The following is a 10,348-nucleotide window of genomic DNA, read 5'->3' as shown; positions in this document are numbered from 1 at the left end:
AAGGAACTTTTATGGTTAATGGACATCAATTATGGCATTATGCTATAACAAATGAAGGTTCCTCTCTTGAGCTTGGTGCAACATACTCACTACTCGAACCTCCTTAAGCGCAAAGCAAGTATGTCAAGCTAGTAATGTTAAACAAGCACTTCTTGGGAGGTAACCTGACAAGATCCCCTTGCGTATATCCAGCAAGTGCACGGGTTTGTCGAAGTAATAATCCCGGATGAGCGGGTATCGAATCCACAGGGAATAGGGAATAAAAATACTTAATTCGATTCTTAGCTATGTGAAAGATCAATGATAATAAGTGTGACAATGATTCAATTCTCAACAATAAAAACAACAAGTAAGAGAGCAAAAGTAATGAAGGGGGTAAGGCAATCGATAAAGATGGGGTACCCGGATAATGCTCTGCCTAGGATAATTGTTTCAATTGCAAGAACCCTCTATTATGCTTCCTAATCAATGCAATGGTGAGTCGTGGAAATCCTTAACTACATAGTCCCAAATCTAAGGTCAACTATGCCTAACTTTATACATGTCCCGGAGAAGAGATTAGATAACCTCTCAACCTCGCACTCGCATAGAGTTGCAATGAACTCTAGGGATTCCAAGTGATAAATCTCTTCCTAATTATAGACCTAACCCTTTGGTCCAGGTGTAAGATCGCTAACTATGATTAAGCCCTAGATACTAAGATCACCTCAACGCTTCACTCCGTTACACGCGCAACTAAGCCCCAGCGGAAGTTCATCCCTTAGACCATTCACTCTATTATGGCCGCAAAGAACTCGAGGAACGGAGGTAGAATCTATCAAGTCGGAGGGGAAAGGGGACGCTCCTGTACCTCTCGACTCACCCTCTCAACCCTCTCTAACCTAGCTTTGTCTAACGCTCGTGGTGTGTCACTCACTCATAAGGTTACCAACGAGAACTCTCAACCCTAGTGTCACTCTAGAGGAAATGCTCATACAATCAAGCATTCAAGGTTGGAACTCACAATAAACATCAATTAATTGAAAGCATAATAAAGAGATTCAATGAAATGAATACATCCTAGGGTTCACAAATACCCAAGTACCCACTAGGGGTTTAGCTCTCCATGGAGCTAAGTACAATCAAAGAAATAGAATGTAAAAGAAATGAATCCATAAAGAAACCCCCTTGATAATCGTGTCGATGGTCTTGTGGAAAGTCCTCTACTCGTCGTCCAAGGATTCCCTCGTCCGGTATAGGATACGCCTCGACGGAAGCTCCCCTACCAACCTTCTTCCTAAGGAATGACGATGTCGGAGCCGTAGAAACTTTCCAAAACCTTGGCCAATACCCCTTAAAACCCTAGCCGAAGCCCTCTCTCAAGTTGGGGAAAAGATGGAGAAAAGAATACTAAAATCTGGGCTGATTCGGCTTTAAATAGGGCTGGAATCGGGCGACTACACGGGCGTGGATGCTTCACGCGCCCGTGCGGAATTTCCACACGGGCGTGGATAATTTCCACACGCCCGTGTGGATTCTCTGAACTCCTGTTTTCTCGGCCGGCTGTGAACAGTGCTGCTATAGTATCGGCCTGAATAGATTCTTGAATCCATACTTTCATCGGAGTAACGCAAACGGGCACATGTTCACGTCGTGGATCACTTGCTTCTTCAATGATAGGCAAGTTGGTGGAGCTCTTGTTCTATGTGCATAAATCGGAATGCTCGAGTGTGACTGCCTTTGTGCCCCTCCAAATGGATGTGCCAAACTCGAATACTAGGAGGTTGGTACACACTCTAGCATCTCACATCCGACCTATGTCTTCGCGTTTGGACCTTAGCAAGATTTCCTCCAAAATCGGTGCATTGTGATCCACATTGGCTTCTTTCCTTCATACTCGGCCTCACAACCCTACCTGTACGAAAGTAACATAAAAACACACATATTAGTGTAAAAACCTGAGAAAAGTAATGCTTAACATAAGGAATGAACGCTTCGCATTCATATCGCACAAGCACTTATCATAACCCAAGTTATTTGATAGTTTTGGTTGTTTGTATGTTTGTTTTTCTCTCATTTGTCTGTTTATCTTGTTTTCGGATCGTTGGTTGTCATGGTGTGTTTCATCTGCATGTTCTTATGATTTTTGCGGTATTCCTTTGATTCAATGATTGTGTTGGCTTTGTTTTGCTTTATACCATGTACCATAGTGTTCATAAGGGGAGAAGAACCATTGTTCTGGAAATTTTTAGGCATAACATGAGCACAAGACGTCCCTGGTTGTGCCACTGAATTTCACTGGTTTTAATTTCTGAAACATTCCAGGACGAACACGGGCTGGGCATGAGCGTGTCAAGGGAAGTGGCACATTTTCTGTTCACCTTGCACGATTGTGTCACGTTTTTTTTGAATTTTCATCACCCTCCTGAGATTTTCAGTGGGTTAAACACACTCGGGGACATGATCGTGTTTAACTTGATTCTCTCTGCCCTAATCCCCGTGATCAGGCACGCACGTGTCACGTGCATGTTTGGGTTTCACCGTTTCAATTTTAAACCCTAACACCCGACGGCCACGCCATTTCATCACACCCCTTCTCTCGCAACGTTCAACTCTCCCCCTCCTCATTCGGTTTATAAAGCTTGGTGTGCTCTTTTGCCGGTTTCCATCGAGATATCTCTTCATTGGTTGCTTCTTCTTCTTTATCTTTTCTCCGGTAAGTGGTTATTGTTTTTCTTTAAGTATTTCAAAATTTTAAGGTTTTAACTTATCATTTGCGGCCTCTAGAGTTCAATTGTGGTTGTATTGTGTCTCCGGTGAGCATTAACCTTTGAATTTGGGGTGGTGCGAGTGACGTAGCCCTTTTTGGAGATGATGATCATCACTAACACGATCGTGTTTTTCCACTTGACATGAACGTGTCATCACTAGGCATGCTTCCTTACACGATCCTGCTATCACTCCGGACATGCTCACTATGCTCCTAGCACGATCGTGTCCGGCCTAAATTTTCATATTTGAACTGAGTTCTTTCATTTGTTATTTGCAGACAATGTCAAGGAAGAATATTGCTGCCAGGACTTCCAAGAGGCCTAGAACCAATGATTCATTCAATGAAATAGTCTGCGGACCCATATTCTCTTCTCAGCTCTACCAGGAGCATTATGCTCGGCTTTCCACATGCATATTTGGCATCTTACGCACTATAGATTCGAAAGCATTACGGATGGTAGGGATAAAAGATGAAGTTGAGCAATTATTGGACATCAGTGCTTGGCACAAGTTGCTATCCGTCGAGGAGCTGGCTTATCGTGATCTCACGCTTGAGTTCCTCGCATCTTTTGAATGCCGCATAGGCTACAACGTTTGGGATGACCCTCTGACCATTCACTTCCATCTCAAAGGAAAAGTGTATCATCTTAGTTATATCGATTTAGCTCTGCTCATGGGGATTTATACACCAGAAAACACAGTGACTGAGTAATATCGTAACCTCATTTCTTCACCGCCCCTATGGAAAAGACAACGCATTCGATGGAGGAGATTAAGTGATTGTGGACTCTTGTTCAGGCCAAGCCTCACTGCATCTACAACCCTTAATCCACCTGCACTATGAGTCATTCATGCGTTGCTCAGTGGCACTATTACTGATCGAATTCATTGCACAAACACCATCACATCGACCGAGTTTAAGTACTTACTAGGTATGGTTGATCAGATTCCTTATCATTTGGGATTTGTCATCACTAACTCATACCATCATCACGAAATGGACACCAGGGAACACATAATTTTCTCGAGACCATACATTACTGAACTTATTAGGGGGATGGGGCTACTGGGGGACATGAACCACATGCCACACTCGATGTGGCTGATTTCGTATCTATTATATTTTGTTGTTTTTTGTATTTTCATATCTATTATATTTTTGTTGCTTCGCTATTTCACTTGTGTACCTCCTTGTATCTCAAGAATTGTGTGGGTGCTTGGAGTTAGCAACACGTCTAGAGTAGCATCATTATTCTCTGTGTTTGGATTTAGGGAATATCACACCTATCGCGAACAGGACCATCACTCTCTACATCTAGGACAGTCGCTTAACCCTCCCCCTTACCTTTTTCTCTTCATGTTACATCGTAGTTTTACATTGAGGGCAATGTAATTTTCAAGTGTGGGGGAGGGTTGCATGCTTGTGATTGATGAATGCCTTGCTAATGATAATCTATGATTAGTTATTGGTGGTATTTAAACCTAGAAGGGACATGTGTGTGTTGGTAATAATCTTAGCTATGTCATGACTAACTTTTACTTCCTTGACCTACAAATCTCGTCACCTGACCCTAATTGTGGTTCAACATGTCCAGGGATATAAAAAAATTGGAAAGTTATATTCCTCTATAGGAATGCCCTACTAATTAATTGGTAAAGTTTTATTTTTTGAAAAGATGGTAGAAAGAGCTATCACCTTAGATGAGTGAAAGCCACTCTTGAGTAGTCAAATTTTGGGCATCACAAATGTACATTTGATGACCTACCAAGGAAAAGGCTACCTCTAGGGTATATGAAGTTACTACCCGTAGAGTATTATGTCGTTTTAATTCTTTGTGACACTGGGCAACATAATTTAGAGTTTTTAAATACATAATCACTAGGTTTTGGAAGTAAGAGCATAGTTATTATTGAATATCCACGTTCTTACTAACTCTCATTGTTCCCTCTTCGTTTAAAATTTTACCACTTTCCTGAGATTAGAAGCATTGCATTCATCTCTTCTTTTGTTGAGTATTTTGTGATTTCTTGAGGACAAGAAACAATTTAAGTGCGGGGGTATTTGATGAGTGCACTTTATATACATGTTTTCATACCCTGATTCCATCATTTCACTTGTTCTCAAGCATACTTTTGTGCATGTGTGGTGCTATTCTGGGTATTTCTACTATTTGTGCAGGAGTAGGGGGCTCGACATGACTTGGAGTAAAATCAGGAAGAAAACAGGAAAAATGCTTTGTAAGTGCTAAGTGTCCAAGCTGGACACGGGTGAGACGCGCTCGTGTCTTTCCCCTGAATATTTCAACCAAGTGTGTGTTCCAGTGAGAAATCCATATAGGAGGGTGTTCTCAAGCTCAATGCGGTTCAGACACGATCATGTCCTTCCTACTGAAAAACCCAGCACAAAGATAATTTTATTCAAGGAAAGGAGACACACGCTGGGTGCCCCTAAAATGATCGTGGTCTACCTCTGCATGGTTGGGACACGATCGTGTCCCTCCTGCTGAATCTTCCAGCTGAGCACTCTACCATTTCACTTAGAACTTCCCCGATATAACATGGTCCAGACACGCTCATGCTCTAATCGTGTTGAGCCTGAAATCTGCCTTTTTAACTCCAGTTTCGTTTCTAGGGTTCCTCTAGAATCTTTTGTTCAGGGATCTTCTTCTCCTCCGGGAGAACATTGATGAGAGCGAAGATCAAGCTTCACCACACTTTCTAAGGCAACAAGGGGTGAGTTGGAGGCACTAGTAAAGTGGTCCTAGCACACGGAGCTGGACATTGGAGACGAATCTTGAAGAGAAGGGAGTCATGTCTTCTTTCTTTAGATCTATTGTTGTTTTCTCCATGTTGTATCCACCCATGAGGTGCTAGCTGGCCACAGTGCCACGGGATGTGAACTATGTCACTTTGTATGCTTTGAACACTTGTACTCTCTTGATTTACGGAGTTCTTTTAGTTCTTGTGTTAATTCTTGTGTTTGCAAAACTCGATGTGTTTGATCTGCGTAGTTGCTCAGGTAAAACTTGATGGTGGAATGCCACAGTTGTTGTTACCCTAGGCAATGGAAAAACTTGGTGAGCATCAACCTATAGTTATCTTTGCAAAACTCGATGTAGTTGAGAGCCTTAGTTACAACATTGCTTTTGAGCACACACTAGACTTTAGAATGTACCTGGTAAATCATGAGAACAAGTGAGCTTCACTAAGTGTATAGGGAACATCCTGGGGTATTGTTCTCTTGTTGTTGACACTCAATCCAATCTGCCTATTATCTTCACTTGTTCTTATTTTTTTTATTCTTTTATAGTTTTATTTCTCTTTGTTAATCTAAACATTAATTCGATTTTAACTAGAGATCAGTGTTAAGCCAGTACTTTAAGTCCAATCCCTGCGGTTTGACAACCTTACCTCTCACGGGGTACCATTATATTACTTGTGTGCGACCCTTGCACTTGCGGTCAACACATCAATATTTTAGGATTTCTCTTGATTCCAATAGGATTTCAAATTTTTACAACTTTCTTCTTGAACTTAACAAACCCTAGAGGGATACTATGCCCAGGCATCCCTTCTCCCCCTGATTTCTCAACTTCTTTTATTTTTTCATATTGCTTTTGAGTTTGTTCACACACATCACTATTTTCATCTAGGTTAATTTTCGAGATAGAAATTAGTACTAGTATTCTCGATCTTTCATGTGGATCAATATCCTGCTTTCACACAAATTTTACTGCTTGATCAGCGCGTACACTTACGTCCATATCATAAGTGAACTTACATACAAGTGAAGTTATAGCGTAAGTAAAAATATTGTATTTCAACTTACATCATTGTTATTTGGTTTGATGTAACTAGAAATGTTGTATTTACTTTTTGTGTTGTTTGGTTTGATGTAAGCTAAAGGTCATGGTCACCATTTAAATAATATGGTGAGATTACACCCATTATCCATTAGTATTACTGCTAATTATTTAATGCTATTTATAAAAATCAATTTAAACTAAAATAATAAAATAATTTAATAAATATTTTATTAAATTTAAAATTATTTAATATTTAATTGATTTTTTTAGAAATATTTTTCCATTAAATTTAAATAACAAACAATATTTTTTTTATACCAAAAAATTAAATTACAAAATACTTAAATTAAAATACAACATTAACATATAGCATTTAATATTAGACGAATTGCTCAAAAGGTCCAAACAACTTTACCATTGGGCCAAAAAGACCTTTGATTTTTCCAAATCCTTTGTAAGTCCCTCTTTTTTCCCAGAATTATTTTTAAGTCCAATGACTAGATAACCTCGGTTTTACTATTCTTACATCACATTCAATTTTTAGTTTTTCTCTTTGGTTTTGATACTTCGGATTTACTATTCATATATCACCTTCAGTCTTTAGTTTTTCTCTTTGGTTTTTTGTGTATCCACTTACTATTTGGTGAATTTATTCAAATTTGTGTGTTGTCAAACAGAATTCAAACTTTCTAAGGTGATGGGAGGGATGAAATGAAACTGGTTGTAAAAAAAGGTGGACTGCAGGGGATAATATTTTGTCTGGAGGACTTATTGGAATAAACAAAAAGTTCCAGGAACTAATAAGTAATTTTTCCTTAATATTAATAATCACACCTATCACACATCCAAAATATAAGATAATTCAAAATACAATTCTTAATATTCATAATTACATTACTACATATATAATCACATTTGGCATCCATCCAAAATATAATATCATCCAAAATATGACATTCATGACTCATAGTTCAAATATAACTTCATCCAAAATCCAACAAAATAAATACAACATTACACTTATCCAAACAAAAAAAATGAAATACAACAAGATACTTGTTCAATTAAAATAAAATGCACCATTATTTTAAATATGATAAGACAAACCAACAGGATAATAACACCCAAAGATGTTATAACAACTGATGCTAGATGAATGACCACCCAATAATCGATTATGAAAATCATCCATCCAAAGGCAATGAAGGAAATGACTCTTGTTCATAAACCTATTTGTTAAAGGAAGATTTTGGAGCAAATAGTCATGTCCTTATCTAAGATCATATTCAGCATAGTGATGACTTAAAGTCATGATCTCATCAGACAATTTTTTACTAATAAATTGTCTCTTGTTTTCCTCTAATGCATTTGCAATTCTTCCCAATCCAAACTTAATATTTCACATGATTTCTTCATCCGCCTTAGCATGTTTGTTTGTTTTTTTTACTAGCCTTAGCCTTGGAGGCGGAGCTTGTTTATGTGTCATCACTAGGAGGTTGACTTCATGCATTGTCATCAAAACCATCAAATTCTCGGGTTTAGTTGTCAAGATCAATTATTTGTAATGTTGGTGGTGGATCCATGAGTGCACCAATGCTTCTAGAGCTTTAAGCACATGTTCTTGCAAAAAACCCCATTGTTTGGTCATTTCACGTACAATAGCCATTTCCTCATAATCTTGTATTGGTTTATTGATATAAATCTCTTCTTTAGGGTGTGCCTACATGCATAAACATCGCATTCTATAATTAGGGTTAATGCACAATTGTCATACGAAATATTAATCATAAACTCCAACTTATGACATACTTGTATGTATATTTGGTATTCCTCCTCCCCATGATTATTTTTTTCTCTACATCATCCCATGACACACCACTTAAACTCTTGATTTTCTTAGTTATTAACCATATTTTCCTTACATATCGAAGATAATTGTTGACGTGTGAATCACTCACAGCTAAGTTGAACTTTTCACTAATAGCTTTGGCAACTGCATTAATAGTAACACTCGTAAATCCTTTGTCCGACTTAAGCACAAGATTTGCTTACTCAACTAGAGATGTTAGGGAGCTATACACTACTATCTAACATTTATGTGGCACATGGGATGTGGGAGGGTGTTGGGAAGCTAAGGAAAAACATGAAGGATGGAAATGTGAAGAAGGTCCCTGGAGGCAATTCTATTGAGGTGGATGCCAGAGTCCATGAGTTCATTGTTTATATAAAATAATAATAATAACAATAATAAATAAATTAAATGCATCTCCTAATTTAAACAAAATATTCAAAATATCCAAACTACACAAATCTCAAGACCAGCTGAGAGCACAGATCTCGAGGTGGTCTAAAATATTAAAATCGCAGGATCAGCCAAGAGCACAAATCTCGAGGCAATCCAAAATACTCAAATCTCAAGACCAACAGAGAGCACAGATCTCGAGGTGGTCTAAAATACTTAAATCTCAAGATCATCCGAGAGCACCGATCTCAAGGCGGACTAAAATACTCAAATCTCAAGATCAGCTAAAAGCTCCAATCTCGAGGCGATCTGAAATATTCAAAATACACAAATTTCTGGATCAGCTAAGAGCACCGATCTCGAGGTGATCCAAAATATCCAAATCTTAATACCATCTGAGAGCACAGATCTCGAGGTGGTCTAAAATACTCAAATCTCACGATCAGCCGAGAGCACCGATCTTGAGGCGGTCTAAAATACTCAAATCTCAGGATCAGCTAAGAGCTTTAATCTCGAGGCGATCCAAAATATTCAAAATACACAAATTTTCGGATTAGCTAAGAGCACCGATCTTGAGGTGATCCAAAATATCCAAATCTCAAGACCAGCCCAGAGCACAGATCTCTAGGTGGTCTAAAATACTCAAATATCAAGATCATCCGAGAGCACCGATCTCGAGGCGATCCAAAATATACAAAATACATAGATCTCAAGACCAGCTGAAACACCGATCTAGAGGCGGTCTTAAATACTCAAATCTCAGGATCAGCTAAGAGCTCCAATCTCAAGACGATCCAAAATATTCAAAATACACAAATTTTTGGATCAGATAAGAGCACTGATCTCTAGGCGATCCAAAATATCCAAATCTCAAGACCATCTGAGAGCACAGATCTCGAGGTGGCCTAAAATACTCAAATCTCAAGATCATCCGAGAGCATCGATCTCGAGGTGATCCAAAATATACAAAATACATAGATCTGAAGACAAGCCGAAACACCGATCTAGAGGCGTTCTAAAATACTCAAATCTCAGGATCAGCCGAGAGCACCGATCTCGAGGCGATCCAAAATATTCAAAATACATAAATTTTCAAATCAGCTAAGAGCACCGATCTCATGGCGGTCCAAGATATCCAAATCTTAAGACCAGCCTAGAGCACAAATCTCGAGGCGGTCTAAAATATTCAAATCTCAGAATCAACCGAGAGCACATACCTCGAGGTGATCCAAAATATCCAAATCTCAAGATTAGCTGAGAGCAGATCTTAAGGCGATCGATACTCAAATATGAAAATTTACAGAGAATATAGATCTTGAGGCGACCTCAATCCCAAAATTTGCCTTGAATACAAATCACGAGGCGAATATATATATATATATATATAATATAAATAAATAACATATATGTCAAATCAGATTAAAATAAAATAAAATAAAAAAATAATAAAAATATAAGAAAATCAAATCAAATTAAATAAAAACAATTAAATTAAATTAAAAAATTGAAATTAAAAGTAAAAAAAATTTGAATCAGATAAAAAAAAATT

This window comes from Dioscorea cayenensis, chromosome 18, assembly GCF_009730915.1.
Source record: "Dioscorea cayenensis subsp. rotundata cultivar TDr96_F1 chromosome 18, TDr96_F1_v2_PseudoChromosome.rev07_lg8_w22 25.fasta, whole genome shotgun sequence".
NCBI lineage: Eukaryota > Viridiplantae > Streptophyta > Magnoliopsida > Dioscoreales > Dioscoreaceae > Dioscorea > Dioscorea cayenensis.
Note: the sequence above shows the minus strand (reverse complement) of the source record.